General features: G+C 41.2%; 1 pseudogene across 1 annotated transcript; it reads left to right on the forward strand.

Annotated features, from left to right (window-relative positions):
• The first annotated feature begins 11,212 nt into the window (after nucleotides 1-11,212).
• On the forward strand, nucleotides 11,213-12,303 carry LOC103272788 (annotated as a pseudogene). The gene has a single exon (XR_505150.1). The product of XR_505150.1 is annotated as a lanC-like protein 3 pseudogene (transcript).
• The last annotated feature ends 5,312 nt before the right edge of the window (nucleotides 12,304-17,615 follow it).

The raw sequence follows: 17,615 nt of genomic DNA on the forward strand, positions 1-17,615 counted from the left end.
CTTTAAACATTTTCTGTTTTTTACTTTTGACAATTTGATTATAATGTGTCTTACCTTGGATTTATTTGGATTCATCTTATTTGTGATTCATTGGGCTTCTAGAATCTGGATGTCTGTTTTCTTCCCTAGATTTGGGAAGTTTGGGGTCATTAATTTTAAAATAAGCTTTCTTCTCTTTTCTCTTTGTCTTGTCTTTCTGTAATTTCCATAAGCATATGAGGATAGTTGTCTGTTTAATGGTGTCCCATAAGTCCCTTAGGATTTATTCACTAATTTTTTTGTTCATTTGTCTTTTTATTCCTCTTACTGGATTATTTTAAATGATCTATGTTTGCACTAATTCTTTCTTCTGCTTAATTAAGTCTGCTGTTGAATCTTGTTGAATTGTTTTCTCAGTTGTTGTATTCTTCAGTTCCAAGATTTCTGCTTGGTTCTTTAAAAAATTTTTTTAAAATCTCTTTGTTAGAATTCTTATTTTGTTCAAACATCATTTTTCTGAGCTCATTAAACATCTTCATAAGAGTTATTTTGAATTCATTTTCAGGTAATTCATATACCTCTGTTTTTTTAGGGCCAGTTATAATTTTGTGTTGGTATCTAGGCATTTGAAGAAACAGTCACCTCTTCCGTCTTTAAAGATTGGCTTTATACATGGAAAGACATTAACCAGTATGTCTGGCTAGAGATTCTGGGGGCCTCTCAAATCATTTCTGTAAATGTGTTTTCTCTGATAATGTGTGTGCAGATTCCTAATTTACAGGGACTTGCCAGTTTCTTGTTTTCAGGAGGTTGTAGTCTCTTCCCTCTCTGTCTCTTTGCTTTACCATAGGTCATCTGAAGCAGAAGCATGCCATCCGGCCCTTGTTTCTTTTTTTCTTTTCTTTTCCTTCCTTCCTTCCTTCATCCTCCTCCCTACTCTCCCTCTCTCCCCCACTCTTTATTTCTTTCTTCTCTCTGTTTTGAGTTGGATTCTCACTCTGTCACCCAAGCTGGAGTGCGATGGCATGATCGTGGCTTACTGTAGCCTTGCCCTGTCTACAGGTGCACACCATTAACTCCTGGCCTCAGAAAATCCTCCTGCCTCGGCCTCTCAAAGTGCTGAGATTACAGGCCTGAGCCACTGCACCTGACTGAGGCCTTTTTTCTTTTCAGCAGGACCCCAGTCATCTAGAGTTGTGCCGAGTTCTGTCAACTCTCCAAATCAAGCAAGACAGAAACCAGTCCTGTAGGTAACCCCTTGAAAACCCTGATGTTGAACACACACTTGACTCTTCTATTTCCCACTACGGCAGAGATCACCAAGTTCTATTGACCTCTGTCTGCTGTACCATGAATCCAGTGTAGCAGTAGCATGCTGCATGCTTCTTTTTTTTTTGTTTGCAAGGGTACTCAGGTATCTAAAATGTGCTTACTCTTGTCTGTGTTCCCAGATATGTGAGAAAAAAGCCAGTTTCTCAGCCAGCTCCCTGGAGAGTAAAAACAATGGATCTACAGTTCAGTCTTTTCTTTTCCTCTCCAGGGAGAAGCCAGGAATTGGAAATTGACGAGCACATGGCACTCTACTGAGATGGGGAACTACAGCATGAGGGTGCCACACATTTTTCTACAGGCTTTGATGTGACTGGCTTAGCACTTGCCTGGGGTGCTGGGGCTTTTTAACTGGTTTCTGGTTTTTCACAGGGAGAATTGGCTCATGCATTGTTGTTGAATCCGCATCTGCATGGGAAAAAGGAGGATCTAAGACTTCCTAGTCTTCCATTTTGTGATGTCACGTTTTGTACCTTGGGCTTTTTAAAATAAGAGTTAAATAAACTTCTATTGTGCTTAGAATTTTTTTAATTTTAATTTTTGACGCAGCTGAATCTAATCCTAATGAATACAAAGAGACACCTCCTTTGAATGGCAGATAATATTAAATGAGATCTCACGATTTTACAAATCTAGGAATGTATAAATCTAAGATTCAATGTATTTTTCTTCTTCCAAATATTTTATGAAAATAAGAAAGTTTAGAAAAAATGAGAATATATACAAATATGACTCCCAGGAAACCAAGTTGTTCTCTTGATTTATTTTTGTTTTTACCCATAGGAAAATAATAGCTCTCATGCTGCTTTGGGTTAATTAAGGAAAAAATAAAAGAGGAGATGTCCAGGTATTAACTCATTAGCCAGCTTCGTACTTCAGATCTCATTTGGGGCTGAATACTTAGTCTGCATCAGAAACCAGAGTCAGCTTGTACTAAATAAATGGTCTTATCCTATTCATATTTAATGAATTGGGAAATGAAATAAAGCCATTAAATCAGATTATAGATCTCAGATTTTTAAATTAATATCGAGACAAGTAAATATCTCCACTTTTCTATGACATTTATTTGACAACAGGAGTCTATTAGACTGTCATGGTGTTCTTTTCCGTTGACTTACTTCCAGGTTCCCACTTTTAAAATGCCTGATCTTTTGAATGGTTTTACATTCATCACTTACATGAACTTACCGACTTATCTCCTCTGCATCACTAGTACTCTATGTCTAAATTCCAATTTGGTGTGTCTCATGCAAACTCAAAATCCAAATGTACAGTGTTCTTGATTTTAAAAGTGGGGGCTGGAAGTCATTATCTGAGTAAAAACCAATTTTGCTGAGTAATGGTGGCCTGGAGATTTAGTTATACGGAGGATTCTAATTGTGAGTTTTAAGTAAATATGAGTGAGTGACCCACTTGCATGTCAAATATAAATATAATATTAATGATTTTCTGGAACATCTTAATTGAAAGAGAAAATATAATTAGAAGCTGAAGATACTCAGTTATTTTCTTTTTGGATTACGTTTGGCTTGCACAACTTCTAGCCAATAATATAGCCAATTTTCACATTCAGTCTTTCCAGAAGCAGCTCAAATAGCCAAAACTCCAAAGACACCTTGCAGTCTTTTTTAAGTTATAAGAGCTTGACAATGTAAAGAGAAACTGTGGGAAGCTTCCGTAGAACTTAAAATATTGAAAACTACCATCCAAACAACCAGTCAAAAGTCTCTCCTCAGGCATTGTCTGCTTATCCTCTCTATGCAGATCTGCTTACCCACATAGCTTTCTGTCACACATTTTTTACTTTCTTGCCTACTCTTACCAGATAGCCTTGAAAACCAGATAGCCTTGAAAAAGATTAATTTTATTCTGTCTCATGCATCAACAACAAAATTTGTCAACTCGAATCTTTATTACCAGTGATCACATAAAACCTGAAAAACACAACATGATTTCTTTTTTTCACCTTAGAAGTTGAATTTGTCACACTAAAAAAATCCTTAGGCTTATAAATGGAACACATTTGATTTAGGAATCCTTGAGAAGGAATAAGCAAAACAAACAAGAAAAAAAACCCATGACTCTTCTCTAAGGAGAACCAACTCAGAAAAAGAGAAAGATACAAGAGGTTAGGTGGCAAGCAGTCAGTAATGCACTTCTTGAAGCAACTATATGCAGAATAATAATGATTTTGGGCAAATGCTAACATTTATTCAGAGCTAGACATCAAGTCAACCCCTTTACAGGCATTATCCTAACCATGCTATGAGAAGGACTCAATTATCCTTACCAATTTATACATTAGAGAACTGAAGTTTAGTCTAGGAAGGTTGAATAATGTCCCCAAGGTCACACAGTAAAGCTTGATGGAGCAGGAATTTGACATCAAGTCACTTTTCAATACTTCCACTCTCATTGAGCTTATAGAAATTCTCCATTCTCAATAATCCCCTCAAACATGACTTCAGTAACCTTTCCAGATATTTATTTTGCTTCCTTCTGTGCCTACCTAGTTTCTCTAATCAAATCACAGCCAACTACTTCAAATTATCAAAAATATAAATTAGTCCAGATCCCCTTCTTTTGCAAGTCACAGATCCCCCCCTCCCCCAAACAAAACAGCTGTACTGTTTTTCATAATTGGACAGTCCTTTAGGCAAGGCCAGGTGCAGGCATTCTAACAATGTCACCAGGTCATGCTTTTTGTAATACATTTTGTATTACCAGTTCTGCTTTCCTCTGTGTGGCTTTATCTTTCAGTCATACAATGGCCACCAGTGGCTGCAGATTTGATCTACCTGAGCAATCCTAGTTTTTCCAATGGTTTTAGCTGAGGAAATTCAGGATTGCTTCTCCTTGGACAGGCTTGGAATATATGCTCCCCCTTGGGTTCATGGTAATGGTTTAGCTTCTTTTAAACCATACGTTCTGGGAATGTGAAACAGAAGTTTCTTAAAATATACTCAAGATATTGCTGATGGTAGAAGGGAATGGAGGTTGGATGGTCAAGTTTCCTTGTTCTGAAGTCTAGCCACGTGCCTTTCTCCATACTATCCCTATATTAACCCATTTCCCTTGCCCCCATCAGCCTCTTTTAATCAGTCTTACTGAATCTTGATTTTATTTTTAGCACATATGTCTTGGCATTTTATATCTAATATAAATAATATAGTATATATGATATAATTTATAATAGAATATACATTTATACTATAAAATGTAATATATATTCTCTTTTTTATCATATGACTGTAAAGTCATACTCAGGTTTTAAAACTGAATTAGTCATTGTCCCTCCCTTTGTGTCTCATACCTATTCCATTGCCTATATTCTTTGGCTTGATGGATATACCCCCATTAGCCCAATTGTCTAGAGGAAAAACCAATCATAATCTTTGGCTTCTTTTCTCTCTTACTTCCACTTCCAGTTGCTCATAAAATCCCATAAATTCTGCCTGCTTAAGAAATCCTGACTCCTTCCAAGTTTTTCCATTCTTCTTCCTACTTCCCTAGTTCAAATTTTCTCATTTCTTGATTAGAATAATTACCATCCTGACACATCTTCGTCCTTTCAAATATATACTCCAATTTTCCAGAAAACTGTATTTCTGAAGCACTGATATGATTTTATGAGTGATTCCCTGTTGGGTGATTTCCACGAACCTCAGTTTCCTTATTGTTAAACTAAAGTCTTAAATAGATGATCTCTTGGATCCTTGCATGGATTAACGTGATTCTGTTAATCTTTGCCAACCTAAAGTAGTTAGCTCTATCTGCTCATCTGGAAATGGATTTTTCTACCTTTTAGATTTTGGGTTGAAAACCAGGTTCTTTCTAGATAACACCACTTAATGTATCTCATGGGAATTCTGGGTCAAGCCATGTAGAGCAGTCATCTCATATTGAGAACTGCTGCCAAAGTGTGGTCATGGCCATTCCAGAGTTATAATGAATATCAATTATTTGGGACATCTCTGCTCTTTTAACTACCACACTTGCACTCATACAAATGTCTAGAAATTGATTCTATCAGAGAACAAATTGTACCTTACATTCTTGACATTGGAACATCTCATGATTATGAGAACTAAGGATGTAGAAGTGAAAATACTGATTTGCCATAAGTCAAAAAGCAGGTGTGTTAATGCATTATAATTACTAAGTTATTATTAGGTTATTTTACAGCTGTTGGGCTATATCACCATAGGGATTCATAATCACTCCTTTCCTCCTAACATCCTGTATGCTAAAGAAAACCTCAGAAATAATTACAAGTGGGAAGCTGTTAAAATTTTCAAGCTAACAAATTTACATTCTAAAGGAACACCTACATCTCCACTTGTCAACTTAAAGCACCTTACACAGATTCATAAAGGGATACATGTTAAGCAGTGCCCTATATAGCAGCGTTTTATCATAGTGCATTCAAATTACACACACACACACACACACACACACACACACACACACACACACACATTATAGTACCAAAAGATATAATTGACATAAATTTTCCTCAGATCTGGTGAGTTGGGGTGTGCATCATTACTTGCTCCCGGCCAATGTGACCAATCAGGTGAAGTGGTGAGTGGTTCTTTGCTTGCTTATTGCAAATATCTTCTAATTCTGGCATTACATTGTATACTGATGATCACGATTAACCTATAATGGCTAACAAAATGCTTAAAATTGATAATACAGGAGGGAGAGGAAAAGATAGAAGAAAGAGAATCAAATCTCAAATTTAAAATGCACATTTTTATGGCTGCCTGTGGCAGAGAAGTATAATCAAGAAACCAGTTAAGAAAATAGACAGCAAAGCTCAACCATGAATGAGTAGAAAATTTTGACAAACATCAATAAATCTTTACTGAGCACATATTGTGTGTCAGGCATTGATCTAGATGCTGGCGATACAGCAGGAAACAACAAAGACAAAAATTCCTGTTTTCTTGGGGATTACATTCTAGAGGAGGGAGACAGATGAGAAACAAAATAAATAAGTAAAATACATAGTTGTTCGAAACAAATGGTTTGTAAAGGGGTTGTAATTTAAAATAATAAGGTGGGGAAAACTTCACAAGAGGGAGGTAAAGGGACAAATCATGAGGACATGTTCTGAAGAGTATTCCAAGGAGAGGAAACTGCAACAGCTCTGAGTTAAGTCTATGACAGTATGTTTGAGATATATCAAGGTGACAAGAATAGCCAGAGCTGAAAGAGCAAGGAGAAGAATTGGTGCAATCAGACAAGTAATAAGGACCGGGTGGTAGTGGGGCTTATAGACCATCCTGTGGAGTCTATATATATATAATTTTTTTTTGAGGGACTTGTGACACATTGACATAAGACAGAACACAGACTCTAACTAATATCATTTTGACTGCTGCTTTGAGACGAGCTTACAGGGAGTGAAAGAGCAGAAGCAGGGAGAAGTCTTTAATTAGGTTGTTAATCTAATAAATCAGGGATGAGTTTCCACAGAAAATATGCTATAAGGACTAAATGTAACATTATTCTGTTATCTCAAATATTTCCAGGGTGCACTCTTTGAGCAAAACCTTGGAAAACTTTTTGAAAGCATTTTTAAGGTGGTTTATCTCATAAAATGCATTAATCCTTAAGTGGTGAGGTTTGACAATTATACAATTAATGATTCTTTTTTCATGTTCACCCCTAGACAGCAATGATTTGCATAAAAGGAACACTTTGATTTTAATATTCTTTTTTCTTGGATAGTTTTGCATAATTTTTATGTGGTTTCCTTGATGAACCCAATAAAACTCTTTTCCATCCATAGTTTTGCATAATCTGCATAATAAGGACATACTGAGGAAGAACTGGGAACAGGGCAATTCAGCAAGATCACAGAAACATGTGTTGTGAGCTGCCTGTCAGCAAATACTGCTAGAAATTCTGTGACTATCAGTACAAATCTTGCAGATTAGGGTAAAATGAATGGCCTTGGCAAGATTTTGTATAGATTGCACATTTCTTGTGGGGTCATCACTACTTCTAAAGAATCCAACTAGAATGATTATTTGTGAACACAACTCTGCATATTTCTCTGTCTTCCAGGTTTATCTAAAATAGTCCTCTTCTCAAATGCTCATTGCCCTGTTGAGTAGGCACTATTGATTAGAGGGGCCTTCCATAGCATTAGATGGTGCAAAGCTAGTAGGATATTCCATTACCTTGCTACATAACAAATTACCTTGAAACGTAAAGGCCTAAAACTATTCTATTTTGCACATAATTTTGTGGGCCGGGAATTCTGGAAGAGTTTAGGATGGTGGCTCTAATTTGGAACTACAGTCATCTGAAGGCTTGACTGTGCTGGATATCCATAGCTGTTATTGATGCTGTCATCTGGGCTGTCAACTGAAGCATTTACAAGTGGCCTCTTCATGTTTTTTGTGTGTGTGTGTGTGTGTGTGTGTTTGTTTTTTTTTTTTTTTTTTTTTTTTTGGCTTCCTCACAATATGGCAGCCTTAGGATAGTCAAATTTCTATAAGGCAGCACAAGGCTTCAAGTGTGAGTGCCACAACATGTAAGATAAAAACTGCATTACCTTTTATAATTTAGCCTTTGATGTCAGACAGCACATTTCCTTCACATTCTGTTGGTTACAAGCGAATCACAAGCCTACTGATTCAAGAGGTGATGTGTACCTATCTCCTGATGAGGGGAATGTCAAGGTCACATTGACTGTAAGGGAGCATGTGGCATAAGAGATATTGCTGTGGCCTTATTTTAAAGCTATAATCTGTCACACAGGGATAGTTATTAAAAGTAGAATGTGTGAAGTCACTGAATTCAAGGTAAAGGTCACTAGATCTTGTGGAGAAACAAAGTAAGGAGGCATAAAGTGCAGAATGCTGACATTCTTGATGTTATAAGAGCAAAAGAATCCAAGAATATAGTAGGAGTTTAAACATGTAAGGTTAGTTTCAAAAAAAAGAAAAAATCCTCACTGTGTATTTTTTACTTCAGGTTTTCTTAACAATGGCGCACCTATGATAATTCATTCTTCATTTCATAAATGTTTAGTGAGTATCTACTACATGTTCTAGTAAAATAATCCCTGATTATTTTTAAACTCTTTCATATCAGTAAATAAATGCAACAAAAGCCCTAATCTCATGGAAAGTGTATTCTAGTGAACTAATTATATTAAAATAAATAACAATGTCTGCAAATTAAGTGTAACACATTTGGAGGTGAGGTTTCATGTGGTCTAAATAGCTTGCTCCACCCTGGAGGATGTTTTGGCTAGAGTTTTGCAAGCTAATTGTGCAGCAAAGTGATGAGGTGCTTGGGAAAGTATTATAGGTAAAAGGGTTAATTAGTCTTATGAGTTCAAAGGGCTTCTAGAAATTGTTAACTCCTTGATTCTCCCAAATCATGCTGCTTCATATCCATTTTGTGACCCATGTTATACTCGTTGGCATCACAGTTCAAAAGAAATATCTAAGAACCTCAATGCTTCACTCCGTCCTGTATTTACACCCTTTGTCATGTAACTCTGAAGTTCCATAAAGACACTTTAGCTGGCTCGGTGGCTCAGCCTGTAATCCCGCGCTTTGGGAAGCTGAGGTGAGTGGATTGCCTGAGCCCACGGGTTCGAGACCCGCCTGGGCAACTTGGCGAGACCTCATCTCTACAATAAGTCAAAAATTAGCCGGGTGTGGTAGCACGTGCCTGTAGTTCCAGCTACTTGGAAGGCTCAGGTGGAAGGATTGCTGGAGCCCAGCAGGTCGAGGCTGCAGTGACCAGGAGCGGCCACCGCACTCCAATCTGAGCAACAGAGTGAGACTCCAACTCAAAAAAAAAAAAAAAAAAGACACCTTATATTTCCTCATGTGGATTGCCACTAAGGCAGAAGACAGTGTGCTGGTTCTGAGACTAGACCTTAAGAAGTTTTTTGTGTTTCTACTTTTGCTCTAGCCCTTCTGCCACTGTCATGCAAGCATGCTGTGGTTGGCCAGCTAAAGGATGATAAACACGTAGGCCAGAGCCCAGTCACCTCGGTCCCCACCCCCAGCAAGACTCAACCCATCTCTAGATAAGTGAGTACAACAAAAATCCCAGATGCATGAACAATAGACCTACTGTTATATGCTACAATATCTTGTGGTTGTCTGATTTACAGCATTTTGGAGCAATAGACGACACAACTGGGAAAAAGCAGACAGCTCCTTTTCTTGGAGACACACTTACATACAGGTCCCTGCATTGCTGCCGGTGCTAATTCTGGGCTGGGGTGTACAGAAGGTAAAATCAGAATCAGAACTAAGAGTTGCCTCTGGATTCACAAAGGTGAGGTATAGAGAAATACAATGGAATAAGGCCTCATGTCTGCCTATGAAAGCTTGTATTTTATGTCTCCCTGTTTGTGGTCACAAAAATCACTTCTAATACCTATTACAATTGAGGAATGAGGAAGGACCCTCGAGGAGAAACTAGACGTTCCTGTTGCTTCCTTTGATTCCTTTAACACATCCAACTCCCTTCCTAAAAGTGGACTTAGCTTTATTATTGTTATTGTTACAAATAAACCTGTTTGGGCGCATTATAGAAGGATGATGGCCATACTGTCCTTGAACTATATGGCTATGTCAGTCCTGGCAATAATCTTGGAAAAACTGATGTTCTTTCCCAGTCTACATCATGCAAGGTCAGAGGGGCAGGCTTTTTAATCTCTGCTTCCCAATCATAGTGATGATGAATACTTTTGAGGGGAAAAAAAAATGCCTTCAAACAAAACTGGCTTTCCAAGTAAGTGAGTGGTTGCCCTCCCCACAAAGTATCAGAAACTGTTCCGAGACCCTTATTCTTATGGGTCTTGCATCTCTATCAAAATGCAACAACCCCCGAGGAAAGCGCCCTCTTTAGCCTTGCAACGTCAACACCTTGGGAAAGGCAACAATGTTTTTAAATGGCTGAGCACAAAAAAGGCAGCTAGCTTGTGTAATTGCTTATTTTCTGTCTTTTCCACCGACCTGCAAGCTCCAAGAGGTTTAGGACCATGACTGTGTTAGTCATTCATGTATTTCCAGGTTCCAGGACACATAGGAGACCCTCAATAAAACTATGGGGGAAAAGCAGAAGGGAAAAAACATGGGAAGGAAGGGAGGGGAGGAGGAAACAAGGGACACCCAGGAAGGAGATCAAAAGCCTAATTAACACCTCACACAGTTTATTCTTACATTAACTAGTTAATGATCTAAAGATATTTACTTAGTTTTTGCTATGCACTCACGGCGGGGAGGGAGTCCTCCTCCCTTGCCTTATCCTGGTGTTTGTTTTTACTCCTATATACTCCAGGAAAAACAGCATGACAACCAACGTCAAGAAAAAGTTTTTGTATGGGGCATTTCACCGTTTTAATGCATGAAACGTGATGTCCTCAACGTTCCTTCCCCCCGCCCCCAACTCAGGTGTTTTGATCGAAACATTCAGAATGAGCACTCCAAAGTAACCAAGAGGAAAAGCACGCTTCGAAGAGGGCGCCCAGCTTTTTGCCTGATACTCTAGCCTAGTCCGGTGGCTTTTCAAACTTGAATGTGCATGCGAATCGCCTGGAGATCTTGCTCAATACTCAGATTTTGATTTTATCGGTCTGGGGTGAAACCTGAGATGTTGCGTTTTGAATATCCTCCCAGGTGATGCTGATACTCCCACCCAAGGACCACACTTTGAATATACGAGGGACTCGGGTTCGTGACCTCCACCACCAGGTGTGTGTGTGCTGAGCCTCAGCGTTCCGGATCAGTGTCCCCCACGTCCCCAGCCTTCCGCCGGGAGGGGAGGAGCCGAGGGCGGAGCGGGAGGAGTGGCGCGGGCCCCGCGTGGGTCCTGCCAGAGATCACCTCGGCCCCTGGGAGAGGCTGCCAAGCTGCGGCGGCGCAGGAGGGGGCGGGTTCGGTGAGGGCGCGGCCTCTGAGAGGGGGGCGCACGCCGCGCATCCCCCGCCCTCGCCCGGGGCCACTCCGGAGCCTCGCGGCCGCACGGTGCCCCACTTGGCCATCCGCTCCGTGCTGCACCTCTCGCCCGCCTCCTCTTGTCACCTCCCGTCTCACCCTTCTCTCTCCATCCCCGCCGCATACCCCACCCTCCGAGTGCCTCAGAGTCGGAGGGGGTGCACGGGGCTGCAGGGCGCGACCTCAAGCGGTCCCCAGCTCGGCTTTAGGGGGCACGGGCAGCAGCATGGACACCAAGCGCTGCTTCGCCAACCGCTTCGATGACTACCAGGGCAGCCTGCCGGCGGGCCAGTGCGAAGAGGCGGTGGCGCCCTTGGTCACCGCCACCATCGAGCGCATCCTCCAGGAGCTGCCCCCACTCGGGGGCGGCGCTGAGGCGCGGGGGGCGACGGCCGGAGCCAGCTGCTGCCAGGGGGGTCTGTACGGCGGCGTGGCCGGGGTGGCCTACATGCTCTACCACGTCTCGCAGAGCCCGCTCTTCGCCGCCGCCCGGGAGCGCTACCTGCGCTCGGCCAAGCGCCTCATCGACGCGTGCGCCCGCGTCGAGGAGTGGGGCGAGCCGGACGCCGACACCCGCGCCGCCTTCCTGCTCGGGGGCGCGGGCGTGTACGCTGTGGCCACGCTCGTGTACTACGCCCTGGGCCGGTCCGACTACGTGCAGCCGCTGGGCAAGTTCCGGGCTCTGTGCTCGGTGTGCGCGCCGGTCTCCTTCCTGGAGTGCGGCTCCGACGAGCTGTTCGTGGGCCGCGCGGGCTACCTGTGTGCCGCGCTGGTGCTCAAGCAGAAACTCGCCCAGGAGGTAAGAGGCAGCCCCGGCCGCGAGAGGGCGCTCGCCGCCTGCCCGGCCGTGCCCGACCGCCCTTGCTCGGACTCCCTGGCTCCGGCAATAGCGCCCCTGCTTGTTCCTCATCCTTTGTTACCCTTTGTCTGGCGCTGTCGTTTAATTCTGGGTCTTGAGGTTCATCTCCTGCTTTTGTCCGCCTTCTTTCCTCTCCTTTTCAGTCTCTAATTTGTTGGGATCCGGCGTCTTTACGCTTTGTTCGTGTTTTACTTTGAACGTGGCCTCACCCCAGGTGACTTTGCCCGGTACCCTTCTGGGGGCTGACAGCGTGGCCCTTTCAAGTGAGATTAAAAACCCCAGAAATTAAAGGGATTTCCTTTCCTTTCACCCTGCTGTCAAAAGCTGAGGCGCCCTGGAATGTTAGAATACTAGAAAAGTAATGGAACTTTGGGGGACTGATGTGGAGGTAAGTTGCTTCTAGAGCCCAGGGTCTGCAACCTAGAATAACCACCAGCTGATGTGCTGTCTTACTTGCTATTCAGCTAATCCCATGGCTGTTATTAAGTGCCTATCTAACAGGAATGTCCCCCTTTGAAATACATTAATGTAGTCGGAAATATACCCCGTTGTGACCGGATGTGAATTTTTATTTTTAAAATGTGTCCTTAGGATGGTCAAGACCACAGCTTTCTTGACAGGCCAGCTTTTCTTGATAATTAGCTATTCAGTGGCTCCTTGAAGTGAATTGTTTTTCACAGCTATCTCTCTCTATATTTCTGAATTCACTTTGAATACAGTATGTGAATATTAGAAGAGAATGAACCAGTTCCTGTGGAGTAGGGAAAAAAAAAACTCTGAAGGATCATAGTAAGAAGAACTGAAAGAGAGGCACTTTCATTCATAATTCGCTGGAGCCAAATATTGTTCTACAGAGGAAGTGACACATTTAACTTAGTTTTATTTGGGCGAGAAAGGCATTTGAAGAAAAATTAAAGGTATAGAAAGAGTTTAAAAGAGTAATTAACCTAGATAACCTCTACAGAGGCAGACTTGACATTTTTTTTGATTTATAGCAGGTAGGTTGATTCAAGTGAGAAAAAAAGATTAGTAAAGAATGTGCACTGTGCTAGCTGGGCAGCAAAGGTCTGTGTGACAAAGTTGTCTTGAAATAGTTCACTCTGCTTCTGAGTCGCTGTTATCTGCTAGCATTTTCCCTAGGGCCATTCCAGTTGTATAAAACCTTTTAGAAGGCCACAGATATATTTGCATATTATTTGCATTGCATTTACATCTGCTTCCCAGATCATGCAGTCTGGTGTAGACAACTACTAATTCATTTTTTTCCAGTTGTTTTCCTTAAGCTTAGCTCTTCCTCTTTCTGTGCCTTGGAACCTTTTCTCCAGAACAGAATGGCAGAGGTGGGAGAGCCACTAAGTCACACAGGTGGAAGCAGACCAGAAGGACTCTGCTCCAAACTGATGGTTTAGGGCCAGCTTGCAACACTGATTCACAAAGACATTTATTAAGACCTCTCTTCTGCCCTCCTGCCAAACCAGATCTGGTTTTTTGTACTAATCAAGTTGAGGTGCTTTGGCCCCTGCTTCCAGATGGAACAAGTTTCAAGGGTAAAACAAAAACAACAACCCAGCTCTTAACCTGAGCAAATCAGTCTAAGACATTCAGACTTGAAAGGTGTAGGGCAGGGGCTAAGGTATACCGGGCTGGAAGCCCTTTAAAAGGAAAGTACGAGTCTTATGCATCATACCCACCCCTAAGTTTTAGCCAGCACATAGCTTTGTCCACAGTAGACGGTTCATAAACCTTGGTTTAATTGAATTGGGAATTTGTCTTATTTCTCTATCAATAATCTGTCGTTATGTCCCGAGTTCCTTTCCCTCCAGTTTCATTTATATTCACGTTCCTCTGGCAGCTCCCTCAGTTATCACTCTAATTTAGATCCTCCCCACATGACTTGGCACATCTCTGCCACCTAATAAATAGCTGAATGAATAAATCACCATCTACTGGGATTGGTGCAGTGTACTCTGAGCTAGATTCTCCCACCCAAGACGTTCTAAGAAACCAATCTTTTATAAGATACTTTTCATTATGTCATTTTTCTGCTCAGCATCCTGCAATGGCTCCCTGCTGCTTTTTTCTCCGGTGGCTTCTCATCTCACAATTAAAGCTATAATACTGAAAATAGCTGACAAGGCTTCACATGATATAGGCTCCTGTACACCTGGTCCACTGTTGCTCTTTTCTTCAACCACACTGGCCGTCTTGCTGTTTTAGGCACTCTTCTATCTCAGGGTGTTTGTACGTAATGTTCTCTCTGCTCGGAACACTTTTTTTTTTTTTAAATAGCTAGCTCCCTGACCTTGTGCAGGTCTTTACCTCCTTAATGAGGCCTTCCCTGTCTAACCTACTTAAAATTACAACCCCATCCCCAACGTATCCTCCTTTCCTGATTTATTTTACTTAAATTGTTTCTTTATATCTTCAGCAATTAGAATATAAGCCCCATAAGGATAGAGATATTTTGTTTCATTTCTGTATCTCCAGCATCCAGGGGGTGCCTGGCAAATATCGTCTACTCCATGGCTTGCTTTATCACTCAATTTTAAGGCTGTCCCAAAGTCACAGTAAATACTTGTTAAGTGAACGAATGAAGAAATTGTAGTTTCATGTCATTTTTTTCCTCAAATTAAGTTCAACCAATAGATCAATGCTTCTTAAATATCAATGTGCATGGGAACCACCTGCAAATCTTGTCAATAAAATAGAGTCTGATTCAGTCTCCGGATGGGGCCTGAGATTCTGCATTTCTGACGAGCTCCTAGACGATGCTGATGTTGCTGGTCTACAGTTCATGCTTTGAACAGCAAGGCAGTAGGAGGCTTCATCGATTATGGCATTATACTAACCACCTCTATTAAGGCGTGCTATAACACACCATTCTACGATGCTTCATATGTTTATTTATGAGGCTGTAGTTTAGAATGCTGACTACCGTGCTTTCATTATAAGGACCCACAAGAGAAATTTATCTCAGGATGTAGAAACAGAAATAGTTGTACTCCTAGCAAATGGCTGAATTTTATAATCTTTCAATCTTCAAAATGTGTCATGTAACTGATTGTGTTTCTCACTTTGTGTTGGCTACTGGGAAGTGTATGGCTAGAGTTGTGGTCCACATAAGCTAGCATACAGTGCCTTGTCACATGTACTTTTATATACCAGCATTTAACCCTGGGTTTATCTAATTTGTTCCTTCCTTAGTTTACCCTTTTCTGGATTTTTTTCCTTCCATTTGATCTTATTGTCTGTATTTATGTTTATAAGATTCAGAGATTTAAAAAATGTGGATGTAGAGAGATACAGATATATAGACATGGATATAGCTATACATTAGATATAGATATAGATTTACAGAGAGAGAGAGAAAGAGAGAGAGAGAGAGAGAGAGAAAATTACTCTATCCAGGTAATGTTAATTTAACTTCCTGGAAATGCTCAAAAAGAATAACCCCAAGGATATCTTTTCTTTTCTTTTTTTTTTGAGTCGAAGTCTCACTCTTGTCACCTGGCCACTGCAGCCTCGACCTGCTGGGCTCAGGCGATCCTTCCACCACAGCCTTCCAAGTAGCTGGAACCACAGGCATGAGCCACCAAACCCGGCTGATTTTTTGTAGAGGCAAGGTCCCACATGTTGCCCATGGTGGTCTAAAGCCCCGAGCTCAGACAATCTTCTTGCCTTCGCCTTCCAAAGTGCTGGCTGGGATTACAGGCATGAGCCACCGCACTTGGCTCTCAAGGATTTCTTAGGCAGATATCCTTAAGCAATGGGGCACCAAAGTCCCAAGAAATCATGTTATAAAAACATATACTGGGTCAAACTGCTTTCCACTGATTGGTGGAAATGTAGCAGTGAGTGGTGGAGGGATTGTGGGGGCCTAATATCTCAGTTAAAATAACTTTGTCACAGAGTGATCTTGGACAAATCATTGAACGCCATCGAGCCTCAATTTCCTTACTTGTAAATGGATTAATACGCATTTCCTCGTTGACTTATTCTGCCTTTTGTTCATTCAATCAGTGAATATCAGACTTCCATGTTGTGCTAAGTACCTTACTAGATGCTGGGATTCACTTATGAACAACAAAAAAAGAACAGTGTACTTCAATTGTAATGAGTGCTCTGAATAATGAATTGAAGACACGTGAGAAAGGGGAAGACTGCTGTTTGGGGTAGGTTGGTAGGAAGGCTTCTCTGTGAGAGCAATGTCCTTGCTCATTACTAGAGCATGAGAGCAAAGTGGCTGCTCCAAGAGCAGGCATTCTAGGCAGAAGGCAAGAGACCGTAAGGTGGGAAATGGCTTAAAGATTTTAAAGAAAAGAAAGGAGGCCAGCATGGAGCAGGGAGAAGGTGAGGACAGAGGAGATAGAGGACAGAGGAGATTAAAATGATAGAAGGAGATGGGAACAGGGTAAAATCAGATCCTGCAACCTCGTCAAATTTATGAGTTTGCATTTGTTTCATGTTTAAACAAGGCTATGTCTTGATTGTATTTACCTTTTAAAAGATCACCCTGGTTTTCTGTATGGAGAGTGGATTGGCAATATTAAGAATGATAGCAAGAGGGGTTGGTTATGGGAGGTCTAAATTCCTTTTGTGCCAAAGACCCTTTTGTCTGTCTGGTGAAACCTACAGGATCCCTTCTTAGAATAACATTTTTACATGCATAAAATAAAGCACATAGAATTACAAAGGAAATTAATTATCTTGCAGTTCAGTTACCAAAACATTTTTTAAATGTGTGATGCAGTAGCATATGCGTTTTAGTAACACATTAAATAAGATTTTGCATTATGCCTAATGATCATGGTACTCTTGAAGCAGTGATGAAAGTCAATGATATTTTGAGGTCTCTTCAACAACTGCAGTGTGATATACGTATATAGGTGACAAAGTCACAATTACTACTGGTGGCTTGTGGTCTACATTTGTAATGAAAGGAAATGGCAAATAAGCTGGGAAACATATAGATGTGATTTTATTTTTTTAGTCAAAGAGGACTGGTTTGGAAGTTGCTGTGATGACTAATCCTAGATGAAGTGCTTAGCATAGTGCTTGGCACATAGTAGCTGCTTAATGAAATCAATGCTAGCCCATTTTGCTACTTCTAGCAGAAAATCCAAGGTAATTCTGAACATCAGATAGAAAATGATACTCAATGCAAAGTGTACATTTTCCTGCTGTAATTTGAAATCAGAAAACAGTTAACAAACGTGTTAATTGGATCCTTAGCTCATTTCTAAGGCAGGTGCTTGGCAGCTATATAAGGGGAGATGCTTTTAGTTATAAAAAACAAAATGTTCAATAAAAAATGATCTAAATAATAGGGACATTTATTACTTCATTAACAAGGAGTTGAAAGCCGGGCTTGGTGGCTCAGCCTGTAATCCCGCGCCTTTGGGAGGATGAGGCGAGTGGATTGCCTGAGCCCGTGGGTTCAAGACCTGCCTGGGCGGCGAGAC

The sequence above is a fragment of the Carlito syrichta genome, unplaced genomic scaffold (genome assembly GCF_000164805.1).
Source record: "Carlito syrichta isolate Samal-C Ts95f unplaced genomic scaffold, Tarsius_syrichta-2.0.1 Scaffold313240, whole genome shotgun sequence".
In the NCBI taxonomy this organism is placed as follows: Eukaryota; Metazoa; Chordata; class Mammalia; order Primates; family Tarsiidae; genus Carlito; species Carlito syrichta.